At 52.9% G+C, this 14,029-nt stretch overlaps 1 long non-coding RNA gene across 1 annotated transcript; it reads right to left on the bottom strand.

Annotated features, from left to right (window-relative positions):
* Positions 1–11,801: 11,801 nt before the first annotated feature.
* LOC136018183 (uncharacterized) lies at positions 11,802–12,625 on the bottom strand. Its single transcript, XR_010614284.1, has 3 exons — positions 12,534–12,625; positions 12,136–12,198; positions 11,802–11,906 (listed from the first exon to the last, which is right to left on the bottom strand). It is a non-coding gene; the product is annotated as an uncharacterized LOC136018183 (long non-coding RNA).
* Between the last annotated feature and the right edge of the window lie 1,404 nt (positions 12,626–14,029).

Raw genomic sequence — 14,029 nt, 5'->3', positions numbered from 1 at the left:
CTCCTGTGCCCATTAACACTCTCCCATGGATAATATGCCAAATCCTTGCCCCAGGGTGCGTGTGGCCTCAGGATGAGAGATGGGTTTGACCACAGGTACAGTTTCCTGCACACTGAGGACTCTCCGGCTTTCAGAAGCTCAGATTTGAATTCAAATGTTATTTTCTAATTGCCTGGCTTCTTGTGGGAATTCAGATAATGTATATTCAGGTCAATGCTGCTCAGTAGAGGCTGGTAAGCTGGGTTTCCATACCAGCAAAGAATACCAATGACATTTCTCTTTATGCTCCTTGCGTACGTCTTTGCTGTATCAGAATCCACAAGCTTCTTGTGCTGCACATCCTGGCCCATCCTGCCTTGATGCAAATGAATTTTTTCCAGTGGTGATTCAAGGTGCCTGGGAGTATTCCAGAAGTAATCCATGACACACAAGTCTTCCATGCTTGCATTGCTCAGCCTCTTTCAGTCCTCTTCATCGATTAGTCCAGGGGGATGTCATGGGAGGCAGCACTGAAAGCCAAGATGAACAACCTCCACCGCTCTGTCCTTATTCAACCAGCCACTCATCTCACCACTGATGACCTTCCCTCTGGTCTCAGGGGCCACTGTAGAAGAAATGTCTCAGTAAAGCAAGTAGCTGGCATTTCAGAGCTGCCCTTGAGCAAGTGATCCTTCACCATGGCCAGAGCAGTCCATCCAATGGTCTGCAGACCCTAGGCAGGAATGCACCTCACATGTGCAGCGAGGGATGGTTCTCCTCATAGAATCATAGAATGGTTTGGGCTGGAAAGAACCTTAAGATCATCCAGTTCCAACCTCCTGCCATGGGCAGGGGTGCCTCACACTAGACCATGTCACCTAAGGCTATGTCCAACCTGGCCTTAAACACCACCAGGAATTGAGCATCTTGCATCATGACATCTTGCTTCCAGCCACAAGGTGTGACTGTGCTGCTTGTTTGTACAAGCCATGGACAAAGCTGCCTGTGGGCTCACTGCAGCGCAGCACTGGTGCCATCAGTGTGCTCCACACCGAACAGCTTCAATAGCACTGCCCAACTGTTCCCATTGGAAAGCCATCGCAGCTGCCTCTGCAGCTCCTTGCTGGGGACTTTTGCTGGGGACTTAGAGGAGGGCAGGGAGATGCCTGCCTTGCACAGGGGCTTCCAAGGGAAGAGGGCTGTAGGAATTGCTGGGACTCCTGCCCCTTCCCTGCTCTCTGGGATGCATTCTGGGTGACCCGAATGCTCATTTATAATGCGGATTCAGCACCTGCTCAAATGTGGCTCTGTTTTACTCCATACTTTGTCTTTCTGCCCAGCAGACCCTGCCCCAGAAAGCTGCCCAGTGAAGGAAAGGTAATGGGCTGCCTGGTGCTGGATGCTTGAAATTGAAAACTGTTTCTAATTTAAGGAGATTTGTGTATAAAACTGAGGACATTTTCCATTGCCTCCATGTGTTGGAATAGTTCTGCGAGCGTTATCTAAAACCTAGTAAAAATGTAAACCTAAAGCAGAGACTGGACAGGATTTTTGCTAACACATCTCTGAATTCAGACACTTTAAGCTGAGATGGTTCAGTTTGAGCAGTTTACAATGCATAGGTTCTCCCCATGCTTATTAGAAGCCTGGCTATAAAGATCAGCATCACAGTTACAGCAACAGCTGTAGATAGGCTTCACTTACCTTTGCAGGTGACAGTTTGAGTGCGGATTTGCTGAAGTACACAACACTTGCTACCCCTCGGCATTCTGAGTGGAAGCCTGGCATATTTATCCATGCAAAGAGCTGGCTTCCCTTCTCTGTGAGAAACCTGAGCTCGGGATTCTCAGCCTGACAGAGAAGAGATTTAGGTCAGATTAGTAAATTCTTCACTGCCCCGAGAAGCTGTGGCTGCCCCATCCCTGGCAGTGCTCAAGGCCAGGTTGGACGGGGCTTGGAGCAACCTGCCCTAGTGGAAGGTGTCCCTGCCCTGGCAGGGGGTTGGAACTGGATGAGCTTTAAGGTCCCTTCGAACCCAAACCATTCTGTGATTCTCTGCTGCTGCTGCTCTGGGTCTGAGAGGACACATGAGCTCTGGATACCAAAGTAAATTCTGAGCTGCTTGGTTTTGGATTCCCCAGGGCTGAAAGCATACCCCAGCAGCAGCATTTCTTCTTGGTACTATTTCCTATTTCCTAGTAGTTATTCACTGCTGGCAGCCGCTTGCTCCTTCTTCTCTCTCCACTCATACCATCAAAAAATTCTGAACTGTGATTTACCCTTGAATATTTGTCCTGGTGGACCAAAAGCAAGGGAATAAACTCCCTGTCCTTCCCCATCTGTAATCCCCATGCAGACTGCAGCAGAACCTTTTCAAAGGGGTAAATCACGATAAAAGCAGCGATTCCTGCTCGGGCTCAGCCAATGTGATTCAGAAAAGCTCCCGACCGCCCACATGGGCAAACCCTAAAAAACCACTTCCCTCGGAAACACAGTCCCTGAGCTCACCCCCTCCCAGCTCTCCGCTCGCCCTTGACTCCCCATCAACCACTGCCACGCAATTACCTGCTTCGTTTAGTGCCTCCCGGCCGGAGCCAAGGCTCAGGAGCGGGCGGAGGCCGCCCGGAGATCACTCGGCGGAGGGAGCTCGCTGCTCTCTGCGCCCGGCCGCCCGTTCCCCGGCGGAGGCAGCCGTGCCCAGGCGCAAGGCGCTGGGATCGCTGCTGCAGCGCGGCCGAGCCGCCTCCAGCAGCACCGGCGGACCCGGGGAAAGGGCTTGAAGCTGCGCTGGGAGGGAGGCTGGGGCAGGGGCTCCTCCCTGGTAGTGCCCTGGGAAGCCGGGATCTGCTGGTGCCGGCATGGGGAAGGTGTGCGGATGGGGAGCCCCGGTAGTGCCCCAATCTCCGCCCTTGCCCGCCGCCCCAGCGGCCCCGCACAGGGGGGGGGCCCACACAGGCTGTCCCCGGTCCCCTCTGCCTCCATTCTGGATCAAGACGGCAAAGTTCAGCTTCTCCTGGGCTGGGAGGTGCCTGGAGGTGGTTCTGCTTCTGCCGGGGGTGGCATGGACGAGGCACGGTGGTGACGTGGTGCGGGTGTGAACCGCCTGCCTCTCCTGAGATGCGCAATTCCTTGTGATACGGACGAGTTCCCTCATGTGCTGATGAGGAATTGTTGGGGTTTCCCCGTTCTCTTCCCCAGGGGTGCAGCGAAGGGGATGAAGCACCCTGCTGTCCCGCATGCCGCCTGCCCCAAAGGCGCAGCTGCCTCCTGGCATTTCCCTCATTAACGCTCTCAAATGGGGCGAGCAGCTGCCCCGGTCCCCAGCACAGGCACGTTTAGAGATGCCAGAGCTGTTTGCTGATACATGGCAGCAGCCTTTCCCGGGATGGATCTGTGCCACCCTCCCCCCTTGCTTTATCCCGTGCCCCTGCTCCAGGCACAGGGAAGGTGGAGGAGGTCTGCAGAGAAGTGTCCCAATGGCAGCTGGATTGTAAGCACGGCTCCTCCACCTTGCCCCGTCAAACAGGGACTATATTCATGTAATTCTTGACATGACAGCCAAGATCGCTCTTTCTGGAGAAGGTAAAAACACACTGTGTCACCAAGGACTGCCTTACTAGCACCAGGGATCTCAGCACAAATCTCTGCCCCCAGTAAGAGGGACAGGAGGCAGGAAGCACCCAGCACCCCAGGGTTCTGCCTCCAGCTCTATCACCCACAGCCACACACTGGGATTTACTGGGATGGAACTATCTGCATCTAGAGCTCGGGACTCAGTTTTCAGTATAGTCACCCTTTGGACACCTTCCTGGATTTGGCCTCTACAATATCCAATGGCAAAGAGTGGCACTGTTTAATGATGTGCTGCTTTGTTTCAGATGTGCTGAATGGTGATTTCACTAGTGTCACTGAAATCTTGTCTTGTGAGAATTCATAACAAATTATTTCCCCTTCATCTTCTCTGAAACAATCTGCGACTTTCTGAGCCCTTCTCCTTTGGCTCCTTTTCCAAGCTGACGTCTTGTTTAACTTTTCATTGTACAAAGCCACAATCCTGCTTCCCCCCTGTTTTGTATTTCTAGCTCTACATACCATTTTTTATGTAAATATAATAGTTCTATTGATATTTTCTATTTTATTCTCTATTCTTTTCCCCTGGGCACTGGCACAGTTGCTTAATTAAAACCAGTATTGATTTCTAAATATGCTGAAAAGTTTCTTTATCGAGTAGCTGGCTAATATTCTGTCTTCTCTATGTTCTTCTATAATCAAACCCCTCTGGTCCATCACTTTTGAATTATCTGGAAAAACTTCCACTAAATTCACAGCATATCCTTTGCAGAAGGAGATGTACACATTGGGAAATTATGAGCTTTCTAATTCAATCTATGTAGCCTAGCAACCTTTGCACCATCAATAAACGAGAACTCTTTTTCTGAGCAAAAGACTACCCAGCTATTTCTTTATCCTGGCTCCATTCTAGTAATGGCAATATTGACAGTGCTCAGCCCATAGCATTTACATTGTCTTCTTCTTACTTTATGTCCCTTCCATTTATACTCCAGCTCACCTGCTAAAGCTTAGCTGAGAACAATGGTAAGATCTTGAAGTGAGATGTCTAGGGAAGATGCTCAGCTTGATATTTATGCTTAGTTTTACTGCTAAAGGAGCTGCTTATCATATTAGTCATATGGCTGTTCTGGAGTCACTAAAGTGCGATTGCTAGGAAACTTGAAAACTGCTAACTGTTTGCTCACAAGTGCTTTCTGAAGATCTTTGGCAGCCATGTGTCACTTCAGAGTGTTGCCACAATTCAACTTTGAAGGGGAGGATCTTGCCAAAACCACTGGTTTCCTGGGATGTTTATGTCCAGGAGGGCTAACGGCAGTGCCAACCTTGCCTGGGTGACCGTGGTGATGAAAATGGGAAGTCCAACTTCATTATGTGAAAATGGCTTCAACCAGACACCAAGAATAACTGGACATCAAGAATAACTTTTTTCCAAGAGCTTCTTTGCCCTAAATGTTGCTTAAGCGACTTCTTTTCCTAAATAAATGTATGAAGAGGTTTCTATTTATCCATGCAGATAACATGGAGCAGTATCTTTAATTTCTCTAACTTGTTTCAGTGACCAGAGTATTCATTTCCAAAAGAGTGTTCCCTAAGACATCATCCAGAGATCAAATACTGCTTCTAAGGTTTGGCCATGATGCTCCTTCTGCTCCAGTAGCTCTTTCCTAAGCGATTCCAATATGAAGTGAGAGATGAATGAGAAACTTGTTATTCCATCTATGGCATAAGTAAAATGCAATCTCATTTCACTAAGGGCAGTTCTTCTCAGCAGTCTGGGAGCCTGAACTGCTGATACAATGAGTACTTGCTGCCTTCTATATTTTACCTTCTTTAGTGGGTGTTTTCCTGTAAAAATATATACTTGTCAAAAATCCAACAAGAATTTGACCTTTCCCAAAGTACTGGCCTATTTTAAAGAGCATTTTAAACTCTTTGCTTTTAACTGTGAGAAGTTGAACCCTGTGATAGGAATAACTGGGCAAGCAACTGTGCCCTTTAAAATGAAATACTATCAATCCTTGTTCTTATATACAGCTTCAGCCTGGAAAGACATTAGTAAAGAGTGCACAGCTTCCCTTTGCTTGAGCTGCAGGAAACAGCTGCTGGAGCAGATCTTTCATATAATCACAGAACCCCAGACTGGTTTGGGTTGGAAGAGACCTTAAAGCTCATCCAGTTCCAACCCCTGCCATAGGCAGGGACCCCTTCCACTGGAGCAGCTTGCTCCAAGCCCCTATGTCCAACCTGGCCTTGAGCACTGCCAGGGATGGGGCAGCTACTGTGGGTACCTGGCATCAGCTCCTATTTCCTCATCACTGAAAGTCTTCAGGAGGATCCTTTACATTTTACTTAACTTCCTCTTTCCTGGGCTCATTGTCTCTATTTTTCCACAGTGGGAATAGGCTCTTCCCAGTTAAATCAACCTCCCCAGAGCTCTCCTTCTAAGCACAAGCACTGTCATGGTGCAACCTTCATACTTGCTAACTCCCAAGAAATACTCTCATATAACCTTTTGGTTATTCCTCACATATTCAAACCCTCTGGTTTAGCTGCACTTTTGCTACTGCAATAACATTTTCCATCCTTTTGTCCTTTTTCCCCCCTTCACTTTCCACCCTATTGAGTTTCTCATTTGCCACGGATTTTTTTTTCCAGAAGCTAATTATTGGCTTCTCTCTCTAGACTCTTCTGTGTGCCTGAGACTTGAGTTTGATCCCAAGCAACTGCAATGCATTTTCTAGTTTCTTGTTTAAAGCCTCTCAGTAGGTAAAAACAACTTTGCAAACTGAAAGAAGATTCAAATCAGCATTCTTTCTGTAACAGATTTCTCTGATCACTGCTTTCATTTCCACAGCATTTGCTTGGCAGCAAGGCCTTGAGAAAATAGCAGCTCATTGCTTTGGATATAAACTCTTATCTGCTTTATAATTTAATATCCCTGCCACTAAGTGGAAAATTCCCCTGTCAGTGTCTGTGCCTCAGAAGTGCCTGTAGCCTCAGAAGCAGCAATAACACCCTGTCAGCTCCTAGGACAGTTCAGATTAAACAACTTTGCCATTAAAGTGTTTACAGATTACAGCCTTTTCCCTCCTTCCTCATTTCAGGCCATTTCATCAATCAACTGTTTTCTCATTGACCAGTTTTTCTGTAGCTCTCTGGCACTGTCACACTACTAAGGCTCAGCTTTCTCCTTGGCTTGCTCAAACACCATCCCTCACCACCAGCATCCCGAACTGCTTCCCTACTACTGCACGTGGGTAGGTCAACTCATCCTTCTGTACCACTTCCAGCCCCTTCTTGTCTTTACTGTTAGGGTTTCATTTCAGCCCAAAGCCAACCAACATTTCAAGCTTGAAACACCCTTCTCAATGAGATAGCAAATCTTTCATAACCCTGTGCCCAGCCTTAAAGAGGTTGATGGGTTTAAAGTGTAAGTGAAGAGACAGAGAAACAGACCAGGCACACACAGCAAGACATGAAGACCAGAACATCCCAGCACTGCAGCAGGATCACGGCAAGAACTCACCAGGCTCCACAATCACAAACACCCCCGTCCGCAGACACTCACCTCTTCCCAGCCACAAGCAAGAGCTCTGGCCCCACCCTGAAATGCCCTGGGGCAGGGCTGGGGCGAACCCGCAGCTGGGAGTAAAGAGGCAGGATGGGGAATGGCTTTGGTTCCTTTCTGTGGGATGTCTGCAGCACTCCCGGCTGCTCAGGGCTGGCTCCGGAGGGGTTGCATTTACTGAGCCTGACTTTGGAGGAGAGGTTTCTGTTCGTCTGGTACCAGGAGTGCTTCCTTCCTGGAGCAAAGTGCCTGGACTGCGGCAGCATGACTGCAGCCTATGAGGGGAGGAGAGGTCACAGCTGCTTCTTGTGCTCTTTGTCACACAGGAGGTGGGGTGATGGAGCAGTGCTGCTTTTGCTTTTACCCCAGGAAACTCTAAATAAACAGCGTGCAGCGTGTAAAGTTTAATGGTGCTGTGGCTCTGGCAGTCCCATTCTGCCTGTGCATCACTCCAGGCAGTGCACCGCAAGCAGCTGCTTGGGTTTCTCGTTCATTGCCTGTGCAGGAATAACGTCTGTGCTCTCACAGAATCACAGAATCCCAAGGGTTGGAAGGGACCTCAAAAGATCATCTAGTCCAACCCCCCTGCAAGAGCAGGGTAACCTACAGTACATCACACAGGAACTTGTCCAGGCGGGCCTTGAATATCTCCAGTGTAGGAGACTCCACAACCCCCCTGGGCAACCTGTTCCAGTGCTCTGTCACTCTTACAGTAAAGAAGTTCTTCCTGATGTTAATGTGGAACTTCCTATGCTCCAGTTTACACCCATTGCCCCTTGTCCTATCACTGGATATCACTGAAAAAAGCCTAGCTCCATCATCCTGACACCCACCCTTTACATATTTGTAAACATTGATGAGGTCACCCCTCAGTCTCCTCTTCTCCAAGCTAAAGAGACCCAGCTCCCTCAGCCTCTCCTCATAAGGGAGATGTTCCACTCCCTTAATCATCTTTGTGGCTCTGCGCTGGACTCCTTCAAGCAATTCCCTGTCCTTCTTGAACAGAGGGGCCCAGAACTGGACGCAATATTCCAGATGCGGCCTCACCAAGGCTGAGTAGAGGGGGAGGAGAACCTCTCTTGACCTACTAACCACTCCCTTTCTAATGCACCCTAAGATGCCATTTGCCTTCTTGGCCACAAGAGCACATTGCTGGCTCATGGTCATCCTCCTATCCACCAGGACCCCCAGGTCCCTTTCCCCTTCACTACTTTCCAGCAGGTCAGCCCCCAACCTGTACTGGTACATGGGGTTGTTCTTCCCCAGATGCAAGACTCTACACTTGCCCTTGTCAAATTTCATCAAGTTTCTCAGGAACGCTTTCACCCTGGGCAGAGCATCCTACTGTGCTGTCACTAACATCTGCCCTGTCAATGCACTCCCCGACTTGGTGGGGCGCAAACAGATGGATGATGAGAGCAGAAGGTTTCCTGAAGAAGGCTTTTCCTTGAAACAGCTCCAGCCACTCTCATGTTGTGTTTTGGGCAACACCAGCACAGGATGTACAGCCGGGAGCTTGGAAGATGCTGGTTTGTGAAAGCTGTGTGGAAGAGAAGGCAGTGGGACAAGTGGTCTCCAAGGCCTCAGAAACCCAGAGCCTCTTCCCTCCTAAGCTTTGTAGCTTCTTGGGAAAGTTTGCCCTGCCAGGTCAGAAATGGTCCCTGTCCAGGCACCTAAACCCAGCGAGATGAGATCATGGAGAGAAGGCTGCTGCTGGCACTGACCTGCCATTTGTGTCTTGTGAAGAGGAAAGTGAGCCCAGGGCCAGGACGCTTTCTGATTTCTAAAAGCTCTTTCCAAAAGGGGCAGCGTACAGCTTGTTATATGGGACTCTGGAGTCCAGTTAACGTTCTCAAATGCTCAGGTGACTTAGGAACACGTGTCATTGGCTTCATGCCACTTGATGCAAGACTTCTCCATGTCCTGCTCCATCACAAGCTTCTCTCTTATTTGTGCCATTGCAGAGCATCAGACTTTGCTCTCTGCTTCTCCTGCGACGAGACCTGATGGAAGCCCTGCAAGACACTGAATTTCCCTCCATGGCCACCGCTGCAGAAGCCTCCCAGCTTAGCGAGTGTCCTTGAACTTCCGAAGGTCTTGCACAGCCCTTGTTCTTAGGAGGTTGTTTTTAATGCCCTGCCTTCTGCCCCAGAGTGTGCTGGGAGTCCAGCAGGACCCCTGGCCCAGGGAGACATACGTGGATGCATCAGGAGCCATTCCCCTGTGCTCTCAGGAGGTGCTTCTTTTACAGCACCTTCCACCATGTCCTCAGTGGGGCTTTTCTGCTCTCTTGTCCTTGGCCCAAAGTTAAGGCATTTCAGAATGTCTGAGCTCAGGCAGAGTCTGGGTCATGGGTTTAAATCCCCTGGAAACTTCCTAACTGGACCTGCAGCTGCATAGAGGAGTTGAGCCGTGCAGGGTGAGGGGCAGCTGGTGGGCAGAAGGAAGGGTTCTCTGGCTGAGGTGTCTGTTGCTGTGATGTCCTTCATCAGCTCTAACTTGTGCCTTTTTCTCTTGTTTTCTCCTTTTCCCACTCAGTTGAAGCCAGGTGGGCCTGTTGAGCAGAGACACTCCTCAGCAACTCCCCCTACTCTACCACGGTCCTACCTTGAGCCTGGGCGAGCCCTGTCCGGAGCAGGCATGGCTGGCTGTTCTCAGAGGCAGTCATGTACGTGGTCAGAGTAAAAAGAAGAGAGGCTTCTTCTTCAGGGGAAAAGAGCTCTTGAAAACACTTGGGTCCAGTAAGAGAAGTTAATGAGAGATTTGTTGTTCTGTAAAGATTGCCTGTGCAGTCCCCACAGAGACTGCCAAGTCAGGAGAAGCCCCCTGCAATAAGCTGACTGGAGTGTTTTCACAGGGGACAGATGCACCTTGAAGAGAGAAAACTCTTCAGCGGGTCTCTTCAGTGTTCAGCAGCTTGCGGCCTCTTCACGTCTGTCAGGAAGAGGCTATTGCCCAGGGTGGACTTCCCCAGCCCACATTTACCTGGGGACCAAGGGAGCAGGTGAAAGCAGGGGTGGCAGTGCCAGCCCAGGGTGGCATCACCTGACCTGGCAAAATGAGCCAGTGGCTGCAGAAGCCACAAACACACACCTAATGATGGCAGGGGTGGGAGAAGAAGGGGGACACAGCCATCACCATGGGGACAGCCCAGGTGCACCATCAGGGGAGCCATCCCCTGAGCTATTTCAGGTGACTGAAAGGAACAGGTCACGCAAGGGCAGGAGCTCTGGCATGTGCAGCCTGCGGCTGCTCCATCCTGCCTGCGCCTTGCCCCCAGCCTCCCCACCTGCCCTCTCCCAGCCCTACAGAGGATGCCGCGGCCATCCCTGGGCCCGGGGAGCACCCCAGGTGTTTCGTTCAGCCCATCCGCCTCTGCTCAAGAGCGTAAAGACTCCTCTGGTTGCCGTTGCCAAGGCACTTCTCTGTCCTTGACCTTCTACAGACTGGGTGCTGCAGCACCATGGGGAGCATCTTCAGTCAGAGGGGACACTTAGTGATGGCTCAAGCAGAGGGTGCTGGAAAGCGGCACCTGTGCCCTGGTCCCGGAATCAAACACAGAGAAGGCAGATGTGAACATAGTCTGTTTATTTCAAGTGGGGGACATAACAACAGGGGGTGGGGGGGGATGTAGTGGGGTGGGGGATGTAGTAGGGTGGGTGGAAATTGTATATTGATAGTAAAAAAATGCTAAAATGCTAGTGAAATTACGGTAAAAATACAGGTTTACTATTGTTAGAACAACAACAGACCAACAGTAGAACAAAAAGGGCTACAATAAAACAGCAAAACAACAAGAGTATAAGAACAAAACACGAACAGCATAACAAGTACATTAGAACAACTGCAGAACAAACATTGAAAAACAAAAGTCTTCAGCAAAGGTCAGAGACGCCGACGTTTTGCCTCTGGTGGCCCAAAAGGCCACTTGGCATCTCTGCGGTCCTCCTCCTTCGGGAAGAAAAAACCCAGAGAGAACAGGTTTAGTCACAGCCATGTACAGCGTAATTTAGGAGGCAGGAGGTGCTGTAACAGCTCCAACATAAAAACAAAGTGTGGTTTCATTAAGGAACGTTCCCTTATTGGTGGGGTTTTGGGTAATTCAGGCTGCACCCAAGACACACAATTACAGGGCTCAGAGAGTAAAAGAGCCAGCAGCGAAGCCCTCCTGGGGGTGGTGAGGACCCCACGGGCAGGGGGGAGCAGCTCTCGGGTGACCCCCGGCTCCAGCAGCCTCTGCCCCGCTCCCACCGAACGGCACCAGGGGAGACAGCACCGCAGGTCCCCGGAGCTGGTAAATGCCAAAGGGGTGGGGATGAGGCACAAATGAAAACCAACTGGGATGTGGGGAGGGGAGGAGCCCAATCCGCTCTGGGCTCCCTCGGTGGCTCCAGAGCACCCCAGCACGGGAAAGGCCGTAAGAAGGGAGGGGAGAGGCTGCCAGGGCTGGAGCAAAAGTTCACACCTTAGGGAACGTGGCAAAATAAAGCCAGGACGGAAACTCTGCACGGACGCACAGAGGTTCATCAGCCTCGGCTGGGGAGCTCTTCCAGTAGGAAGAGTTCCCCCTGTCCCACCCCAGGCGATGCCACCCAACACAGCTTCTTGCCAGCAGCACAAACGGGGGCTGGCCCCAGCACTGCGGGCCCGCCTCGGGGCTGCTCCGGACCGGAGCCCCCGCGGGTGGGGGCCAGCAGCACTGGCCATTACTTATTGCAGAAATGACGGATCCATGCCTTGTGCCGCTTGCAGGCTCTGTCCTTGGATCTTGCGCGTTCGGACGAACCTGGAAGCACAAATGTTGCTCAGGTCTCTGCAGCCGCACTCTGAGCTGGCACCGGGGCTACAACCATCCCTATCGCTGGCGGAATGGAAGGTTTTGCATCCCTGGAGCCCAGGAGCCACCACCCGAGCCGGCTCCTACGGCACAGCCTGACCCTTCCGCCATCCCCCAGCCCAAGGGAACAACGCGATCCATCAGCTCCTGAAGCCTGAAGCACCAACTCCGTCCTTACCAGAAGAAGCGGCGTGTCGCCCAAAGCCTGAGGGCCGCGGGTCATAGGTGGGCGCAGGAGTCCCTGGAAAGCAACCCACCACAGTGAGCCGGGGTCGGCAGAGGAGGAAGAGCCTGGCTCTAGGGAGCCGGCAGCACCCGCAGGAGCCGGTGCATCCAGTGCACCCAGAGGGGGCGAGGAGCGGCATTTCAGACTGCCCTCCACCCCCCAGGGCTGGGGACTGGGGCAGCGAGTGACGGAAGCACCCTCCCTTTGCACGGCAAGGCTCTGCACAGCCCCAGCACCAGCCCCTCAGGGCTGCTGAGCCCGGGCAGCTCAGCCAGGTCCGGCAGGAAAGCCGCTGCCTGCATCTGACCCTGCCCTTCAGCCCCACAGAAGCCCCGTCCACCCCGACTCACCTGGCAACACGGGCACGCTCCCGCTTCTGGGCTGGGTGGTGTCAGTAGGGCCGGCGGTGGTGGAAACGTCTTGCCCAGAATCCACCGACGCTGTGGTCATGTTCGCTTCCTGTTTGCGGCTGGTGGCTGAGCAGTGCTGGGGGATGGCTGCTGGGAGCGAGCGAGAAATCAGGACCCACAGCTTGCCGCATGGGACTACCCCTTAGCAGAGCCTCCCGGCACGAAGAGCTCGCAGCTCCGGCCCTGGGCAACCTCGCCCAGCACCCTGGGGCCTGCAGGACACGAGGTCTCCCTCCCGAGTCCTCACAAGTCTCTAAGAGCATCAGAGCCGAGGAGCAGGCAGCACTGGCCCAGGAGCTTCCTCAGCCTGCGCTGCACAGGCACCCACTGCCCTGCCAGCGCGGGCCGTGGCTTTCTCCCCCTTGCCGTGCCCTTGGCGTTCCCAGTCTGCCCTTACCAGCCCTAGGTCCCAAGAGCCGCTGAGAGCGCTGCAACGCTGCCTCCGCCTCCTCCTTCAGGATCAGCTCGGTGGTGGAGTACACTGGGTTAAGGTCAGGGTACTGCCAAGAGAGAGCAGCAGCTTAGTTCCTTGTCCGGGCAGCCGGCAGAGCCGCTCTGAAGGAGGTGTGGAAGCAGGCCTGTGCCAGGCCCATGAAGCCGTGGTTCTGCCACAGCCACCGCAGAGAGCTCCTGCCCCAAGGCAGGCAGCTCAGCCTGCCCCAGCCCTGCAGGAGCTGCACTGAGCACGTTCTGCCCCAGAGGAGGGCAAAAGAGGCTGCGAGACAGCGACCTACCAGCACCAGCGGGTGGGTCTCGCCGGGCACCAGCAGGCAGATGCTCCTCCTGCGTGGCCTTCCTTTCCCCGGCGAAGGTGATGGGCTCCGGGACTGCTGCTGCTCCTCCTCAGGCCTCTCGACAGCTACAGGAGGAGACGAGTCAGGAGCAGCTCCCAGCAGGGGCGTTCGGCCCGCACCAAGGGCGCTGTCCCTTCCCACTCCTCTCTGGATGCCCGTCCTGGAGGGCAGAGCCAGGGACACGGCCTGAAGGCCAGGCCAGGGCTGCGATGCCCTGGGGCAGCAGCTGGCCACAAGAGATGCGTGGGGAAGCTCTCACAAGAGCCTGCTGGGGCTCCACGGCCCAGCGGCCCCTTCCCACCTCCACGGACGCTCCTTGCACGCTGCCCACCCGAACCACAAACCCCACAAGGTGCCACACGTGGCCACATCTCGCACTGTGCCACGGGACCCTCTCCGCGACGGGCACACGGGCTTTCCTCTCTCTTTCAGCTGAGGGAGTGCTGCAATGAGCTCCGCCTGGCATCGGAGCAGCCCCGCACCAGTGGCCCATCCAAGCCCGGCACAGAGCCGGGCCCCACCTACGCTCACCCTCCTCTGTCTGCACAGCCTTGTTCGCTGTCCCTGGAGGGCTCTCTTCTCGTCGCTGCCATTCCCATTCTCTGTGCAAGTGGGAGAGAGCCACTTAGGGTCAGCGCCAGG

Source organism: Lathamus discolor, chromosome 7 (assembly GCF_037157495.1).
Source record: "Lathamus discolor isolate bLatDis1 chromosome 7, bLatDis1.hap1, whole genome shotgun sequence".
NCBI classification, from domain to species: Eukaryota; Metazoa; Chordata; class Aves; order Psittaciformes; family Psittacidae; genus Lathamus; species Lathamus discolor.
This window is presented reverse-complemented; position numbering and strand designations above follow the sequence as displayed.